Source organism: Balaenoptera acutorostrata, chromosome 7, assembly GCF_949987535.1.
Source record: "Balaenoptera acutorostrata chromosome 7, mBalAcu1.1, whole genome shotgun sequence".
In the NCBI taxonomy this organism is placed as follows: Eukaryota; Metazoa; Chordata; class Mammalia; order Artiodactyla; family Balaenopteridae; genus Balaenoptera; species Balaenoptera acutorostrata.
In genome coordinates, this window is record NC_080070.1 from 40,640,436 (window position 1) to 40,658,165 (window position 17,730).

The 17,730-nt window shown below is 37.2% G+C and overlaps 1 pseudogene; it reads left to right on the forward strand.

Annotated features, from left to right (window-relative positions):
* The first annotated feature begins 9,874 nt into the window (after positions 1-9,874).
* On the forward strand, positions 9,875-17,203 carry LOC103007459 (nucleolar complex protein 2 homolog; annotated as a pseudogene).
* Positions 17,204-17,730: the final 527 nt, after the last annotated feature.

Below are 17,730 nucleotides of genomic sequence, written 5' to 3' on the forward strand. Positions count from 1 at the left end.
GCAAAAATCAAGGCCATGCATTTTAAATGAGAGAGGCACACATAACATATAACAGTACAAAAACGTGATGAAATTTATGGGAAAATTTGTGGGAAATACAAATCAAAACAATACTAAATTACAATTTCACATGAATCAGATTGACAGAACTTTAAACATTTTGCCTATTTTAGGGGTTATTTTTGGATGTGGTGCATTGAGAACTATCACACAGAGCTGGCAGGAATGTAAATTGGGAAACATTGTAAATAAATCTAAATTCAACCAGTGAAGTTGATGATGTGAGTCTTATGGCCCAGCAAGTTCATTCCTAGGCATATACCCTAGAGAAATTCTGCCCCAGATGCCCAAGGAGTCATATAAAAGAATATTCATAGCAGCATTATTTGTAGTGTCCAAAAAACTAGGAACAATCCAAATGTTCATCACCAATCATACTTTTCACGTAAAGTTCAAAAACACGCAAAACTAAATAATATATATTTTAAGGATACATACATGTGAAACAGTTCTTTAAAAAAAGCAGTTGTATGATAAATGCAAAAGTGGGGATCATGGTTATCACTGAGAAGAGGAGTAATGGACCAGGGTCAGGGAGGAGTACACAGAGTGTTTCCCTAGTATTGATAATTCAATTACTTGGATTATATTATTATCTATACCTTATAAAGGTATTAAAACATTCCCATGTATTAATGAAATGTTTCACAATATATTCTAAGAGAGAAAATGAATTATTTCCCAGAAGCCCAAAGTGGGTTAGGAGACAATAGTTTCAAGTCACTTTAAATTAATTCCACTTTCTTGGATCTCATAAATCCAGCTGTCTTTAAGCATGATTTAAAATCCAGGCCAGCCCCATCCCTGACATGGCACACAGAAACACTCATATGTCTTTTGTTCTACAACTGTTTCACTTATAAGACACTTAAAGTATAATCTTAAAGTAATTTTGTCCCCCTTTGTCTTTTTAAAATTAACTCAATGAGTTATACAATATCTGAGATTTGCTTCAGTAAATTCAAAGCTGACAGTATAGATGAAACAAGCTGAGCATAAGTTGATGACTGTTCTAATTGGTGATAGGCACATGTGAGTTCTTTGTACTATGATCTCTACTTTTCTATATGTTTGAAATTTTCTTTAATAAAAAGTTTAAAAAATTAATTCAGGGGTCAAAATTTTTCCTTGAGTGTACATGAAAGCTAAGTCTGTTGACTTTTCTAACCACTCATAGGTAATAAAAATCATATGGCTGCTTTAAATCAGGAAATAATGTCTCAATTCAAAAATTCTAATTGCAAGACCTATATGATAAAACTCTTATATTATAAACTTAAATCTTCCCCTCCCTAGTTATGATATTCTGCAGGCAAGAGGCCAGAAAATAGAGTAGGGTGGTATTGTGCTTCATTTTTCTTTTCCTATTCATTTGTCCATTTGCAAAAAGAGGATTTTTCTCTCCCTCAGGTTTAGTTTAGAGAGGAGAGTAAAAGGGAACAGAAAAATTCTTACTTGACTGCTGCTGTTTTTCGATGGCTTTATAGTCTCTGGGTATTGCTGGTATTTAAAGCCTACTCTTGTAGGGCACTTTTGTATGGGTTTTTCAGAGGTCCCACTGGGTATATCCACTGCATTGCCCACGAAGCATTTTCCTCTCACTTTCACTCCTCTCCTCATCTTGTTTTTTGCTGGTCCACTGTAGTCTACAGAGGCCCCTTCAGATTAAAATACTAACAGGCCAACCCTCACCCCTTTGTAGCCCACCACTCATTCTGGGAAGCATTCATGTATTTTTTTCTCCAATGAACTCTGGAAATGCATATACCTCTTGTTCAACTCATCTATCAGCTGCTGGCTAGATCATATATATAACCCTTGTATTTTTCAGATAGAAGCCAGACAGAAACCCACCATTCAACATTGTAGGTCACGTTATTAAACTTTCTCAGAAGTTTTGTTGAATACTCTCCTCACCAGGCTTGAACAATTTCCACTCTTACGCTACAGGTCTCAATTGCTGTCTCCAAAGAAATCCTCTTTATAAATCTACCTTTCTTCATCTGAATAACATGAATGATGGCTTTTGATTTGCAAAACCCAGTTTTGATTTTTTATTTTGAAAATGTCCCTCCCAGGGAGACCCCACACTGATATCTAATCTCTTTCAATTTACTGTTCTGTAATGAAGAGACATGCTGAAGCAATCTCGGTGCTGATTTGGATGGTCTTTGAAAGATGACAGTGAACAGAAATATAGTCAACAGAATTAAGATTAGTAAATAGCATGATTTTTTTAAAAAAAGAGCCTTCTGGAAACTAGAGCTAAATTGTAAGAGTTGCTTGTTTGGACTGCTGTCATGGATTAGCAAACATAGTTTGATTAATATTTAGGCAATAAAAAAATGAGGATGAGGAGCCAAAGTGGGCTATTATTAATAAAAACAGATGTGTTCATACATATGGATCTAAATATAGATCATTGCCAATAAAAGCAGTTATGTTTATCATGAGATTAGTAAAGCATTTCACAATTTCTTTGGTACCCTCAATTTTCAGATTAGGCTTAACATATGTGCTGAAAGACAGTAATATGAGATATTTCGTATAATATTGTTACAAAAAAATGTTAATTATGTCAGTATAGAAGGAAGTCACCCATGGAATACTTTAATACTCATCATTTTAATTGATGATTTAGGTAAAATATATCTAATGTGCAGATAATACATTAATATATTTTAATTTTTATGTAAAATGTAACTTGCTTCATAACTAAATTACCAATCAAACTTCATTTTTCACCATTTGTTGTTTTGTCCTTGACCTTTGAAACTTAACTGTTTAAAATAGCAAATTACCTTAAATGGCAACTGTTGACTAATTAGTTCCACACACATTATTTGATTAGTCTATACTATTAATAGATAGCCTGTATTTCTCAAACATTCTCGAAATCAAATTCTTAGCTCAATTACACAATAACAAATCCAAATGTGTGGTGATATAGCAAACAAGGCTAATAAAAATGAGACCTTGCAAATGAGCCAAGGTATTTTAATGAAATGTGTTCCTCCTGGAATTTGGAGCACATGGTACATTGGAATGCCATGTGATAGAGGTTCTGTGGAGGAAAACCCAACAGTAATAGATGATACCTCTCCTTTTTTGTCAGTAAGGTTTTTTCCAAAGGTGTTTGTACTCTAATAAGTTGTAGACCATATGGCATGTAGACTACCAAAGCTAGTTAAGTTACCTTTATTGCTCTGCTGTGAGCAAGACTAAGCACTTCCTCCAAGTCTTTTCCAAATATAAGTTCAGACAAAACTTAGGCATTTTTGAAAACTGAGGTAACAGAACTCTATATTGAGTAGATTGTTAGGCGGAGAAAAAAGTCCCACCCTGATTTCCTCTTATCTAATCAACACTGTTCCACAAACCCCTCTATATCTTTGAATTTTATAGCATTTAAGAGAATAGATTAAAATAGAAAAAAAGAAGCAAGAAGACAAAAGTAATAGAAAAATAATTTTAAAAAGCAGAAGTAGCAGCAGTACAGTCAAGAAAAGCATGAAAAGAAAAATGCTCAATTTATTGGTAAAAATCTTTAGAAGTACCAAGGTCAAAACAAGTAAAACAAAAGTGTGTTTCTACTCTCCCTTCCTCTTCACAGGGCTCCCAACTCACAGGCCTGAGACACTGCTTCTAGATGAACAACATCACGAGACACTCACATGTCAGATTACCCAGGGACTTACGCTATTCTTTCAAAGAGTGATAATTGTGCAATTGTGCTTTTTAAGGCAGCGGACTGTATATTCAATTTTGTTCTAATCTAAAATGCACTGTCCAAAAACACCTCACATTGCAGACTTTTTGAACATGGAAACTTATTGTACAGTGAGATCACAGTCCAATTAACATTGAAAAGCAATATCATTTTTTTTAAATAATGGGAATGCCAGGTTTTTTGCCTATATTTTTGTTTTTTAATAACAATGTGATATTGAGGTATAGGCTTGTTTCTTTTTTTTGGTAAAGAATTTCACTTATTTATTTATTTATTTATCTATTTTTGGCTGTGTTGGGTCTTCGTTTCTGTGCTAGGGCTTTCTCCAGTTGCGGCGAGCGGGGACCACTCTTCATCGCGGTGCGCGGGCCTCTCACTATCGCAGCCTCTCTTGTTGCGGAGCACAGGCTCCAGACGCGCAGGCTCAGTAGTAGTGGCACACGGGCTTAGTTGCTCCGCGGCATGTGGGATCCTCCCAGACCAGGGCTCGAACCCGTGTCCCCTGCATTGGCAGGCAGATTCTCAACCACTGCGCCACCAGGGAAGCCCCAGCAATATCATTTTAATCAACATTTTCCATCTGTCTATCAAAGGGATGTGGCTCTGTGTGTGTGTGTGTGTGTGTGTGTGTGTGTGTGTGTGTGTGTATGTATGTGTATGTCTGTGTGGTTGGCATCATCTCACTGCATTGCTTAAATAGCATAAAAAGGCTAAATCATATACATTTCAAAAGTACACTTAGCTCAAGAATGAAAGTAATTAAATACTTATTATTATGTCAGAAAGTTAGAATATCTCTGGAAATCCTAGTCATGTGACCATAATTCATAGGTATAACTCTGGGAAAAAGGAACAAATTAAATAATTAGATAAAAGCCAATACACCCTAAAGCACAGAAACATCATGACGTGCTATAATGAGGGTCAGGTTGGGAGAGGGGTTAGCAGGAGGAGTCATGAGGCAAAACAAGTGCTAAATATATTCATAGGCTGATCAAAATAAAATATTTTTGTATTAATTAAATTCCGCTTGATAATACATTATAGAAACTTTACCCCTATCTGGGTAAACCAAATAATAGAAAGAACATCTGCTGGATAGAAAAAAGAGGTTATTTTGAATTTCTGTTTTTGTGGATTCTAAAAGTTCAAAAGATCTACCCCAAATTGTGCAAAACAATAGATAAGAATGAAGTATCAAGTAAGATGCTATGACAGAGATTATGAGGGATTCAAGTATTTATATGATCAGATTGTTGGGACTGGAGCACAGGGTCTAGTTGTCAAGGTTAAATTAGATGAAATAACTTTAGTAATATAGTCCAGGTGATCCAAATGGCTTGGCAGGTAGTCGCAGTGTTAATAAATGGACTTTAAATTTCCCAGTCCTTAAATTCCCTGGAATAAAAGAAAAGGGAGACAGTAAGAGCTTGAGTGAGACCATTAAAATTCATTGCTGCACTTAATCTGGTGATAAACTCAAGGGAAAATAACCTCTGAATCTATGTTCTTTAAATCAAGCTATAATTTAATGTAACCTGCTCAATAACTTTGAGGTTCCTGGCTTTCAAACTTTTTTGACCACAAACCAAAATAATATATATTTTCAGAATCCAGTCCATATGCATGAGCACACTACTACTGAAAAAAGGTTTCATGAAGTGACGCTTAGTGTGATAAAGAGTGTGACTCAACTTTTGATATGTGGCCACCAACAGCCTTCATACCCCAACATTCTCCCTTTTTTTCTTACCCCATATCCCTCCTTTTGAGCTAAGAGAGGTGTGGGATTTCAAATCACCCAAGGCCCAGTCTGCCTATGGGAATTTTTGCCACATCTCCCCTCCTTAACCACTATAAAAACCCTATGCCACTCCCCTTTCATGACTCTCTCAAGTCATTTTTTAGCCTGCTTGGAGCTTCTCTACTCTCCCCAGAAAGCCTATTATGTGTGTAATGTATTTTTTCATACTTTCCTGTTGCATGTGTGGCATCATCAGTCACCACATCTGAACCAAATCTGGGGGCTGTTCCGCGTCTTTAGAGTGACCACAGCACTTACCTAATGACGTGTAATGAATTTTCATATTTTCTATTCCATTCCATGGTATTTCATTTAAAATAATACTGATCATAACCTTCTACAGTGATTTTATAACCCATTAATTGTAGATTTCATTTGAATATTCTAGTTCAATTTCAATTCTATAATTGAAAATTATAAGAAAAGCATAAAAATTCTGACTCTAAATTATTTTTAGGTCTTCTGATTTTTAACATATTATATACTTGGATAACAATAACAATAAGACCTGGCATTCCAAACATATTCCAAGGATGGCATATCTAAGCATAGCAAGACTCCAGCTTTTCCCACCTCACTGTTACTCCAGCCATTCTATACCTGTCATGAAGGTGACAGAGCCATGCTTCTCAGAAGTTCATAATCACCTGATGACCTTATTAAAATGCAAATTTTCAAACAGTAGTCTTGGGTAGGAGCAAAAGTTCTGCATGTCTAATAATTGTCCAGCTAGTGTCCGTATTGCTTGTCCATGGAGCATACTTTGAGCAGAAGGTCAGAGAAGATCGCTATGTAAATCTCCCTCCAACTGTGTGTTGTCCCTGTGCCTGTGCCTCCTCTGTGCTCTAGTGCTGAGTAGCTTTGTCCCAAACTCTTCATTTCTGATATGTAGACACTTGCGTTGTCATTTCCCTTATTTCTCTGTCTGTGAATCCTTTATAATATCTGAATCATTTAACAGTAAGTTGTACACCTGATGCCCTTTTACCACTAAACACTTCAGCATATAGTTCCTAAGAATCACAAGTCTCGTATATAATCGAATTCAGGAAATTGACATTAAAACAGCACTGTTATCTAATTTACATTCCTTATTCAAATTCTAATTGTCCCACTAATGTTCTTTATGGCAAAAGAAACAAATTTCTGGTCCAGGATCCAAGCCAGGATCCCATGTTGCATTTAGTTGTCATTACTCATTAGTCTTCTTTAATCTGGAACAGTTCTTTACTCTTTCCTTTTCTGTCATGTCCTTGACATTTTTGAAGAGTGCAAGCTCTTTATTTATAGGAGTTTGTCTGAAGTATCTTCATAATTCAATTCAAGTTACACATTTTTGGCAGGAACACCAGAAAAGAGATGTTGTACTTTTGGTTAATCATTCATCAGGAGGCAAATGGTACCTATTTATCCCATTACCGGTAAAGTTAGCTGTGATCACCTGGTTACAGTGGTACCTGCCAGGTTTCTACATGGCAGAGATGCTGTTATTGCACTTGTAATTAATACGTATTTTAGGGAAGGTACTGAGGATATTCTGTTTCTTATAATTCTCTCAATTTAGTAACTATTGATATCTCTTGTCTAAACAATTTTTATTGTGTTGCTTGCCAAATGGTAATTTTCTAACTTCATGTTTCATTCTGCCTAGGTTGATATTTTTACTTTTAATAGCATTTCAAGATGACAGTGCAAGGAAGTTGAAAACTGTCTTGAATTTTTCACTTTCATCAATTATCATACATCTAATCATGTAGTAACCACTTGAGGAATGTAGAGAACCTAAAGAAGGTAAGTACTACCATTACTATGAAATCAATGTTATATGGAAAATTTTAAATGGCTTTTGTGAAGTCATAGGGCAAAAGTACTTAAAAACAACAATAGCAATAACAAACAAACTAAAATAAAACAGTCTATGCATGGAGTGATTTCATACCATCAGCCACCTGAGAAAACCTGACACTTTGTTGAAGAATCAGCTAGAGACTTGGGATCTATGCAATGGGTCATAATCAAGGGATTCAAGAGCCTGAATCCTTTTATCCAAATATATCCTGCACACAGAATAGTCATCCTTGTCTAAGGTGGGGAGGTCATTAGATGTGCCCAGAGCAATACTTTCCCTCTTAGACACTAAACTAAGTGAGAATTGATTTTACCAAATGTGTGCAATTATTTGTGAAATGCTCAAACCTTCATATCACTGCCCCTGAAGTTTTTCAAAGTTTACAAATCATATCCAGCTCCTTGTTGGATAAGAAATTGGTTTAACTTAGAAGTAAGAAAATCTCCGTAACAGATACCCCCAAAACAGCCATTGCGGATATCACTTAAAAGTTACCAGAATGGATGTTCTCTCCTCAGGATTACTATCATATGTTTTATTGATTTAAAAGGCATCCTCAGAAATAAAGAAGAAAAAAAATCCTCAGTCTTTCCTCCAGCAGCTCACATAAAATGCCCACAGAGCTGTAACATCTGCTTGGCAGTATTAGCATAATACATTCGAAAATCAAGTTATCAGAGGCGTTTCAGTCCACAGTTGCGTTGTTTTTCTTGTTAATGTCCTATAGCTAATGTAATATTTCATCTCTTAAAAAGCGAAGCTCAGGTTATCTGATTAAGTTTGGCACCAAGAAGAATAATGACCTGAATTTTCTGAAGACGTGAGGGGTATATTTGTGCCTAGACAGAAACCGCCAAACGATTATGTACTTATTAAGCAAAGCTGTACTGGATAAGAAACTCTATTTTTACTGTATAAAAAAATATTTTAGAGATCAGGAATATCAACTTATGGATAATGATCCCAAATCCCTACTAGCCAGAGGACCAGAAATGAGTACTATTTTGATGTATGTTGGAGTGAACACAATGATATATTTCAGGAGAAATTGATGTGAAGATATATATGATATTTCAATGTTAAAACTCAAGCACATCCACATAAACATCCTAAGAAACAGATTGCCCCCTTGTGTGAAAGGTAAGCAAGTCCACACATTTCAGTACCCACTGAGGGCATTGCTGCAGGATAGTAATTCATTCATGGTGATGATACAGACTTAGGAACAAAAGGTAAAACAACACTTTCTATTTTCTGTACAAGAAGATAAAGGGATTTATGGTTTATCTAGAAGGATTTCCTTCAAAATATGTTTTGAAAATTAAAAGAGAATTTGCTGCTCAAAGGGTAAGCTAGAAACTGGAAACGGTCATTTTGTCCAAAAAAGAGAATGATTAATTATAACGTTTTTTTAAAAAGAGTGAAAAGAATTATAGCAAGATATCAAAAAAAAAGTTGTTTATGTATCTTTCTTCTTTGTCTTTCAATCTTTTTATTTTTTTCTATATTTTTCTCAATTTCTGTTATCACCTGACTAGAAATATTATCCATAACTCTCACCTTTGACAATTTGGAAAGTTGATTTATTAGAAATGGGATATAACATAGTAGAAAAAACAAAGTCATTCCACCTTAACTTCCAGAAAACCCTTCAGTGAAAACAGCTGGCATACTTCTTCTATGGAATTGCAGCATATTCCTTTGCTGAAATAATAAAATATTATAAAATAACTGTGAGTAGGTACAACATTTTAAAATCCACATAGCTAAAGATGTTAAACATAAATTAATTAATTAAATAAAATCCACATAGCATTTATGTATTAAACATTAATTATAAATATACCTGATCATATGCAATTAACTATGAAAACTATTTTTTAAAATATATGTGATTATGTTTCATCTGCTATGAAAACTATATGGAAATTGAGGTAAAACTGAGGTCTGTAATTCTGATTTTTTTTTTTTTATAAATTTATTTATTCATTTATTTAATTTTTGGCTGCATTGGGTCTTCGCTGCTGCACGCGGGCCTTCTCTAGTTGCAGTGAGCGGGGGCTACTCTTTGTTGCGGGGCGCAGGCTTCTCATTGTGGTGGCCTCTCCTGTTGCAGAGCACGGGCTCTAGGCGCACAGGCTGCAGTAGTTGCATCAGGCGAGCTCAGTAGTTGTGGCGCACGGGCTTAGCTGCTCCGCGGCATGTGGGATCTTCCCGGACCAGGGCTCGAACCCCTGTCCCCTGCATTGGCAGGCGGATTCTCAACCATTGCGCCACCAGGGAAGCCCCTGTAATTCTGATTTTTTAACATCTCCTTACACCAACTGCTGCCAACAGAAAAACAAAACAAATTGACCAAAAGCCTCATTGTTTAATCACTAATAAATAAGCAAATAAGCAATAGATAAGTAAACAAGTAAACAAATAGATAATGACACTAGAGACAGAAAAGGCACAGAGCTACAGAGAGGTAGGTTGGCCAGGCAGGAGCCCCCCAACCAGCCAGTATCAAGGCCATGCCTTTGGCACAAGGAGCAGCTCTCCTGGCTGGAGGACAAGATTCTGAGTTCCACAAGGTCCTGCAGGAGAACGCCCAGAGCCTGCTGAACGTTAGCCACTTGGACAGCTCTAAGGGTGAAGAGGAGCCGTTCCACTCCTCGCCAGACCTGCAGGAAGAAGCAGTGAGGAGGAGGAAGCTGAGGAGGGTAAGGACGAGGTCCCCAGAGTGAAGAGGGCTGCTGCCCCAGTGACCCTCACCAGGGTCAAGACGTGGAAGTAGGCAGCAGGCAAAGCAGCCCCTTACTCCAGAGCTGTGCCACCAAGTTGTGCAAGTGTTCCAAGCTGTCCTGCCCACCACCCAAGGAGACCAGCAAGGTACCGAGGCCAGCAAATTCCAGGTCGTCGACAGTGCTGTGTTCAGTGCTCTGCCCACCTTCTCCATCAGAGCTCTCTTCAGCTGCCTCCACAAGCTGTTGTTTGGAAAAGCCCTGAAGGACAGCAGTTGAGTGCTGCGGCCATCCAGCAGTCCACTGGGTGAGGGAGGGTAGTTCCATGTGGACCTCAAGGCTTACCAGAGCTCAGTCATGCAGTTGGTGGCCGTGGTGCCTCATGCTGCCCACAAGGACGGTGGTCCTGTGGAGCAGGAGTGAAGAGAGGCTGCGAGTGCTGGCCTTCCTGGTGCTCATAAGAGTCTGCGGCGCAAGAAGGATGCCTTCCTCATCCAGCCCTCAACAAACGTACGTCACGTACTTGAGGAACTGCAGGTTCACCTCTTGGAGCGCTCTGCCCCTCCTCAGCTTCATGCAGCTGACCCTAGCCAAGCTGCTGGCCCTGGGCCCCAGTGTCTGCTACCAGCGTGCCTTCCTCTACACCCGCCAGCTTGCCATCCACCTGGGCAACACTGTGACCACGTGCAAGAAGAAGACACACCAGTCAGGGTCTGACTGGCCCTTGGTGCACTGCCTCTACCTGTGCTGCCGCGCCCTCAGCACTGCCTGCCCCACGAGGCTCTCCAGCCCTTGATTTAGCCCCTCTCTACGAGTTTCTTAGAACTCCTGGGTTTATGTAATATTTACTCTCTACAGCAATGCCAGTTATTTCTTTTTTTTTTTTTAATTTTTTTATGTTATGTGTATTTTTTTTACAATTTTTATTTATTTATTTTTATTTATGGCTGTGTTGGGTCTTCGCTTCTGTGCGAGGGCTTTCTCTAGTTGCGGCAAGCGGGGGCCACTCTTCATCGCGGTGCGCGGGCCTCTCACTATCGCGGCCTCTCTTGTTGCGGAGCACAGGCTCCAGACGCGCAGGCTCAGTAATTGTGGCTCACGGGCCCAGCTGCTCTGCGGCATGTGGGATCTTCCCAGACCGGGGCTCGAACCCGTGACCCCTGCATTGGCAGGCAGATTCTCAACCACTGCGCCACCAGGGAAGCCCCAGTTATTTCTTTTGAGTGTGCTTTTTTAAAAAAAATAAGCATTTATAAATTTGTTTTGTTTTAAAATCGCAACCTCAGCATTATAGCATATGAAATAATGTATATGGAACAAAAAAGCCACGTGGCATTTCGCTTGCTGGGCAGGCAGCTAGCTAGGTTTACTCACTAGCTAAATGTGCCTCTCACAAATTATTGGGGAAAATGTTAAATCTGCAAATGTGCAATTAGTACTTAGATCAGTGAGGTAATCATTTTTATTTCTTTTCACTGGATAATGAATTGGCTCTAGGCTATTATATTTCTGAGTGCACTGCCTTCTTTTTGAGTCTTGGCCTACGTTTATGAAAACATTTGGGCAACGTACATCTATAATTTTCCCCAACCTTTCACAGCTAGTAAGTATTCTGAATCAAACTTTCAATTCTCTTATTCAATTTATCACACGTCAGACTTCCTTGAGAAAGCATTTCAACTTTCCTTAAACAGATTATCTTTATTTCAAACAAGGTTTTACTTATTTAAATGATTATTGTTGATAAAATTTTATATGGAATACAAAAAACTTACTCTTATATAACTATTTTGCATTAAGAACTTTTTAATCCTACTCTACCCAGACTAGTAAAGATGCTGCCTTTCTTTTTTTTTCCTTCAAAAAACATCTCAAAAGCAAATAGCTACAAAAGTTGCCCTTGACAATTTGAATGGGATCTTTAAAATGTAAATATTGAATCTTTACACAAATTATCTCTTGAAAAAGGAATAGTTGTAAGTCCCATTTTACAAATTAGGGAATTAGGAGAAGAGGGGGTAGGTAATTTGCCAAGCCTCTTTCTATCCACTTGCCATCTAACCAGCCTTTCAGGATACTGTTGGCCACAGGTTTTATTTTTCAAGTTGAACCTGCTGCAAGTCCTGCTTTATTTACAAACTGCACTACAAAAACAACATGTGACTAGGAAAAGTTACCAGATGCAAACCACCACTTAGACAGTATCTCAGAATAAAGGAAAAAATAAGATAAGAAGCACATTTAACTTTCACATTATTTAAATAATGGTGCTATGTATTCATTCCGCATTAATTGGCCTACCTATTAGGAGATGTTTGAAAACTATTAACATTAAAAGCCCAGGCCATTTTAAATCTTCAATAAAATGTATTATTACATCTAATTTAGATATTTAAATGCTCATGAATTAGTGATCTTTTGCACCTTAAAAATCAATCCCACCTTTAAAAAACCTGATTTCATGGTATGAATCTAAATGTCAAATTCCTATACTTAATTACATTTATCCTTTCAAAGACAAAGGAGATTTGGGGAGTGGGGGAAGAACACTGGCTAGAAGTCAGGACACTTGACTTTTTGTTTTGAACCTGCTTCTAACTACAGTGTAAGAAAAAGGTCATAGAATCTCCAATGGTCTTTATCTTCTTCTCACGTGTAAACAAGTAAATGAGTGCTAGAGAATTTCTAAGATCTCTTTTGTCTAATCCATTATATAAAATTATTGTGCCTGCATAAATATACATCTTTCTTTATAAACCCTATCCTAAAACATGTACTTAAAAAAATAGAAACCAATTTCCTTTTTACTTTACAAAAGGATATAAACTACAGAGTTTCTTCTTACATCTACCTCTGGTAGGGCCCTTACTTTATTTATAATCTTTGTGATTTAGACAGAGCTTTTTAATATGATAGCTATCCATCAAACTGCACCTGTTATTGCACCTGTTATAATGATAATTCTGCCTGTTTTTTTTTTTTGACAAAGAAGCTACATGGTATGATTGCTAAAATGACAAAGAGAGAAATAGAATAAGAATCTCATGCCTTCCTACTATTATTCATGACCTGCTTCATGAATGAAAAGAAGTCACTTATGACATTTTCCTGAAGACTACACTTACTGCACCATTTCCTCCACTTGGAATATGCTCCATTTCTCCAAAATGAAATATAGTAACAATCCTGTGAAGGCAAGGAACAGTGGCTAAGGATAATGAATCCAAAAGCAAGATATGTAAGAGTATAGCTGGGAGTTGTTCTCTTTCGATTCTGAAGATGGGCATTTCTTCACTGGTCTGCAATTATAATGACAGAATCTATTTGGCTTTCGATGAGCAGAGAGGGAGTTATTAGGTGAACATCAGAAAAAGGTTAAAGGTGTAGAAAGTGCTGTTACTCAGGATGGCAAAGCACCAATGTTGACCTGATTATTTTCATGTAGGGAGACTCATTTTGTGATCACCAGTTGCAGGCTATGTTAGCCAGAAAACTGGTTAGAAACACTATAGGACATTTAATACTGATGGATGCCCATCCCCACTCCCCAGACCAAATAAATCAAGAGCACTGGGCTTGGAGCATAGTAGAGTATACTTGAAAATGTCCTCACGTGATTCTAATGTGCAACTAGGGTTAAGAAGTAATGCCCTAGAGAAGTGGTTTCCAGACTTGGTTGCGTATTAGATGTTCATGGGGAAACAGAAACAATGCCAGTTCCATCCAGTGATCCTCATTTGTTGGGTATGGCCAAGGTACCTGAAATTTTGACAGGAATACCAGGTACCTGCAGGTGGTTCATGGACCTCAATGGAAAACATTGCCCTGAACATTAGTCCCTAATGCATGCACACTGTGAGGTAAATTTCTGATAACAGAGAACGAAAGAAGGTGTTCATTGGCCAGTCTATTCAGTCAGTTCCTAAACAGGCAAAATCACAGGTTTGAATAAAGCCAGGTATAGTGAATTTATCTGTAAAAGAACAAAGAACAGTCCATTTTAAAATGCAGATTCCTGGAGAAATCAGCCTTTGGGGCATTGGAATCTTTATTTTTATAATCTTCTTATGCCCTGAAAATATGCCCTGGTCTTGCAGGGATCTCCAGTGCTTCCTCTGAGACTCTTAAATGACTTTTTGAGTAGTTGTAAGGAAGCAACCAAGGTGGCTAGTCTTCCTGTATAGAATAGAAAACAAAGCAAAACAAACAAACAACAACAACAAAACAGGCAATAGGTCTTATTTGAGATCTCTGTTTTTATAAAGACCTAAATCCTGAAAGTGACTTACTTGTCTAGATATACTCATTACTATTTATAGACCCACAATAAATGGGTCTGTGCTTGGGAAAATTTGTGACTAGGAGGCTCTAAGGATCCGAGAAGGGAGAATAAAATTCTAAAATGCTACCAGGCCTAATTGGTCTAGTCCTCCTGCATGTATTTGGTTACTATTCATTTCCAGGGGTTGTGTCAAGAATAGGCATTCCTAGGCTATATCACAAGGTCAAGGTCAATACCTCTAAACTTTAATATATGTGTGAATCACTTGGGCATCTTTTTAATTTTTATTTATTTATTTATCTATCTATCTATCTATCTATTTATTTATTTATGACTGTGTTGGGTCTTCGTTTCTGCGCGAGGGCTTTCTCTAGTTGCGGCAAGTGGGGGCCACTCTTCATCGCGGTGCGCGGGCCTCTCACCATCGCGGCCTCTCTTGTTGCGGAGCACAGACGCGCAGGCTCAGTAGTTGTGACTCACGGGCCCAGCTGCTCCGCGGCATGTGGGATCTTCCCAGACCAGGGCTCGAACCCGTGTCCCCTGCATTGGCAGGCAGATTCTCAACCACTGTGCCACCAGGGAAGCCCCTCCTACACATTTTAATTATTACTATATTTCTAAAATCAGTGGAATTCCCATCATTAGACAGATGTTTCCCTCTGCAGTCCCTGTGACCTGTGTTGGAGTGTCTACTTCTCCACTAGAGGAAAAAACACACAGAAAGAGGGAATTGAAGGCAGAGGACTAGAATGAACTCATTAACTCTGTACCAAATTATTATGGGAAAATGAGGCCTCATGAAACCTTTCCACTAGATTTAGGTCTTTTCAATGTATCATCAAGCCAGTGATTTGAAGCACAGTTAATGATAATATGTTTCATTGGTGGTTATTTTGACCCATTCTTGCACTGTCACTTCAGTGGCTCTGAGTGGATGAGATTTCGTATACTGTCTATAGAAAAGCTTAATGCCAAATTTCTCAGAGATTGTTCACATTCTTTGAAGTTTATTGGCAAGGACTTCATCCTTTCCGGACAGTGAGGAATTAGCCATGTTCCATGCCTTGGTGCAGTAACCTCCAAGTACTTTCTTCCATATGTAGTTGTAATATTATCCTTAGTTATTTTTGTTTTTTCTTTATAGCAGACTTACTAAATTTGAAAACTGGAAACCATGAAAAATTATCTGAGACAACAAAGCAAAGAAAGGATACATTATATAATGTTAGTAGCAGTTTGGGCTGTATAAAAAAGATTGGAATAATGTGCATCCTCAAAAAGTTGAGAAAGGAAAATATGTATGTGTGATATCTGGAAAACATTTTATGCTGTATCTGGTATTATCATCCTTTTTCCCTTCTTCCTTTATGATTTTTGCTTTCATTTTGCTCATTTTACTTTTGTTTTACACTAAGAGTAGTTTCTCTATCATGTGAAAATGAACTTTTAGTTGAAATTTTAAAAAATATATATCATCACAGTTACATTACATTGAATAATTCAAACAAATTGCTTAAGTAAATTTAAGCTGCTTTATTCCCTGAATCATTTAGTCAAGCATAATGAAGTTAACCCAGCAGAAGTGTACTTTACTTATGGTTTAAACACAACTGAGACACATTAACATTATCCAGCCCGTGGAAAAAATAATGAATTTTGCTTTGTTATGATGCATTTCACTTCCAACTTCCAAGGACAATTACTGTGCACTTTTGTTTATGATGTAGAGTATTGTCTGTGACACTGGGCCATTTAGAACACTACATTAAATTGAGTATTGTAAATTATTTCCTTTTATTTAGAAGAAAGAAAGACACATTGAAAATAAAATGTAGAGCTTTCTAAATAAAATGGGACTTTATGAGTTTGTTTCCTGTGTTCCAAATTTCTACACTTTTCTGCTATTTCATTTTAAAAGAACTCTTCATTTAAAAGAGTAGATTCCATTTTGAAAATGGGTCTCTGGACCCATAAAAAGCAAAAAACATTTTCATTACCCGAACACTGGCCGAAAATGAAATAGCTGTAAAGTATAATTATATGCATGTACTATAAAACATATTTCTAGTTTGATACTAGTTTCAGGTAAATAAAATTCCCAAGACACATTTGCTTCTGTATTTCGTAGACTTCTTTATATGCTCCCAGCCAATTTTTTCTTTGAAGGATGTTTGTTAGTTTGAATTTAATGCATATAGATAAACTTAATTTCCAATGTCAATAAATTGTATATCAATATGTATTAACACTAAGAGAATTCGGAAACATGACGTGGTATAAGAAATAAGTAAATGCCACATTACTGGATGTCTACAAAAGACTACCTTTCTCCTAACACAATGATGTGTGCATTACAAATAAAAATAATAGTTTGTGCTGAGATAGTTGTCTAATGAATTTCTGAAAATCTCAAATGACTTCAATATAGATCATGCCTCAAATAGAAGGGTGTTTGCTACCAAATTCCTGGTTGAAAATGCATGAAGAATACTAATAAGTTATTATATACCAAAGGAAGATAGAGGCCTTCCTAGTTTCTTTGAACAATGTAGGCAGCCAGCTTTATCATGCTAGTCCCCAGAGCTATTTGGGGGAAATTTTTCTTTTTCTATAAAATTCCATATGATTCTTATTCTGTGAATACCAACCAGGTCTAGATATGCAATTGCTAAAATGATTGCAGTGTCGGGCTTCTTTTTTTCTTTCAGGTGACACCAATCTCAGTTTTCTTGGACAAGGAGATATAGACTAGATATAGCCTCTCTCAACTTGCTAAAATACTATAAAACAAATATCATAAAAAATCCAGTACGAAAGAATAGATGTTGTCTTGAATATTGGAGGACTTTGCATTAAGGCATATGGATCTGGAATAAGAAAATAATCTTCAAAATACAACCATAATTTTTTTCTTGTTGTACCCATTTCCCACATTAAAAAAAACCCAGATTTTCAGGAAAAAAAATCAAAGTGAACACTGCTCCTCCTCCTTTGTCTTTCTTCCTCCTCTGACTCACAGAACAAAGATATCTAACAACAAACCAAACAGGGGAACTCTTTCAATAATGTGTGGAAACTGATTCTGGGGGCAGCTAGAGCACATGTTCCAAAGAGATTTTTATCATCCAAGGTTTGAACCATATGAAATTGCCAATATCTGAATGCTTTTTGCCAAAATGACAGAATAACTCACTTTAATCTATTATGGCCTTTCAGAGGCACCAATTCCCAAAAACCACAGGTTATGAAAGAAGAGGAAGTCCTTAGAACTATTTCATC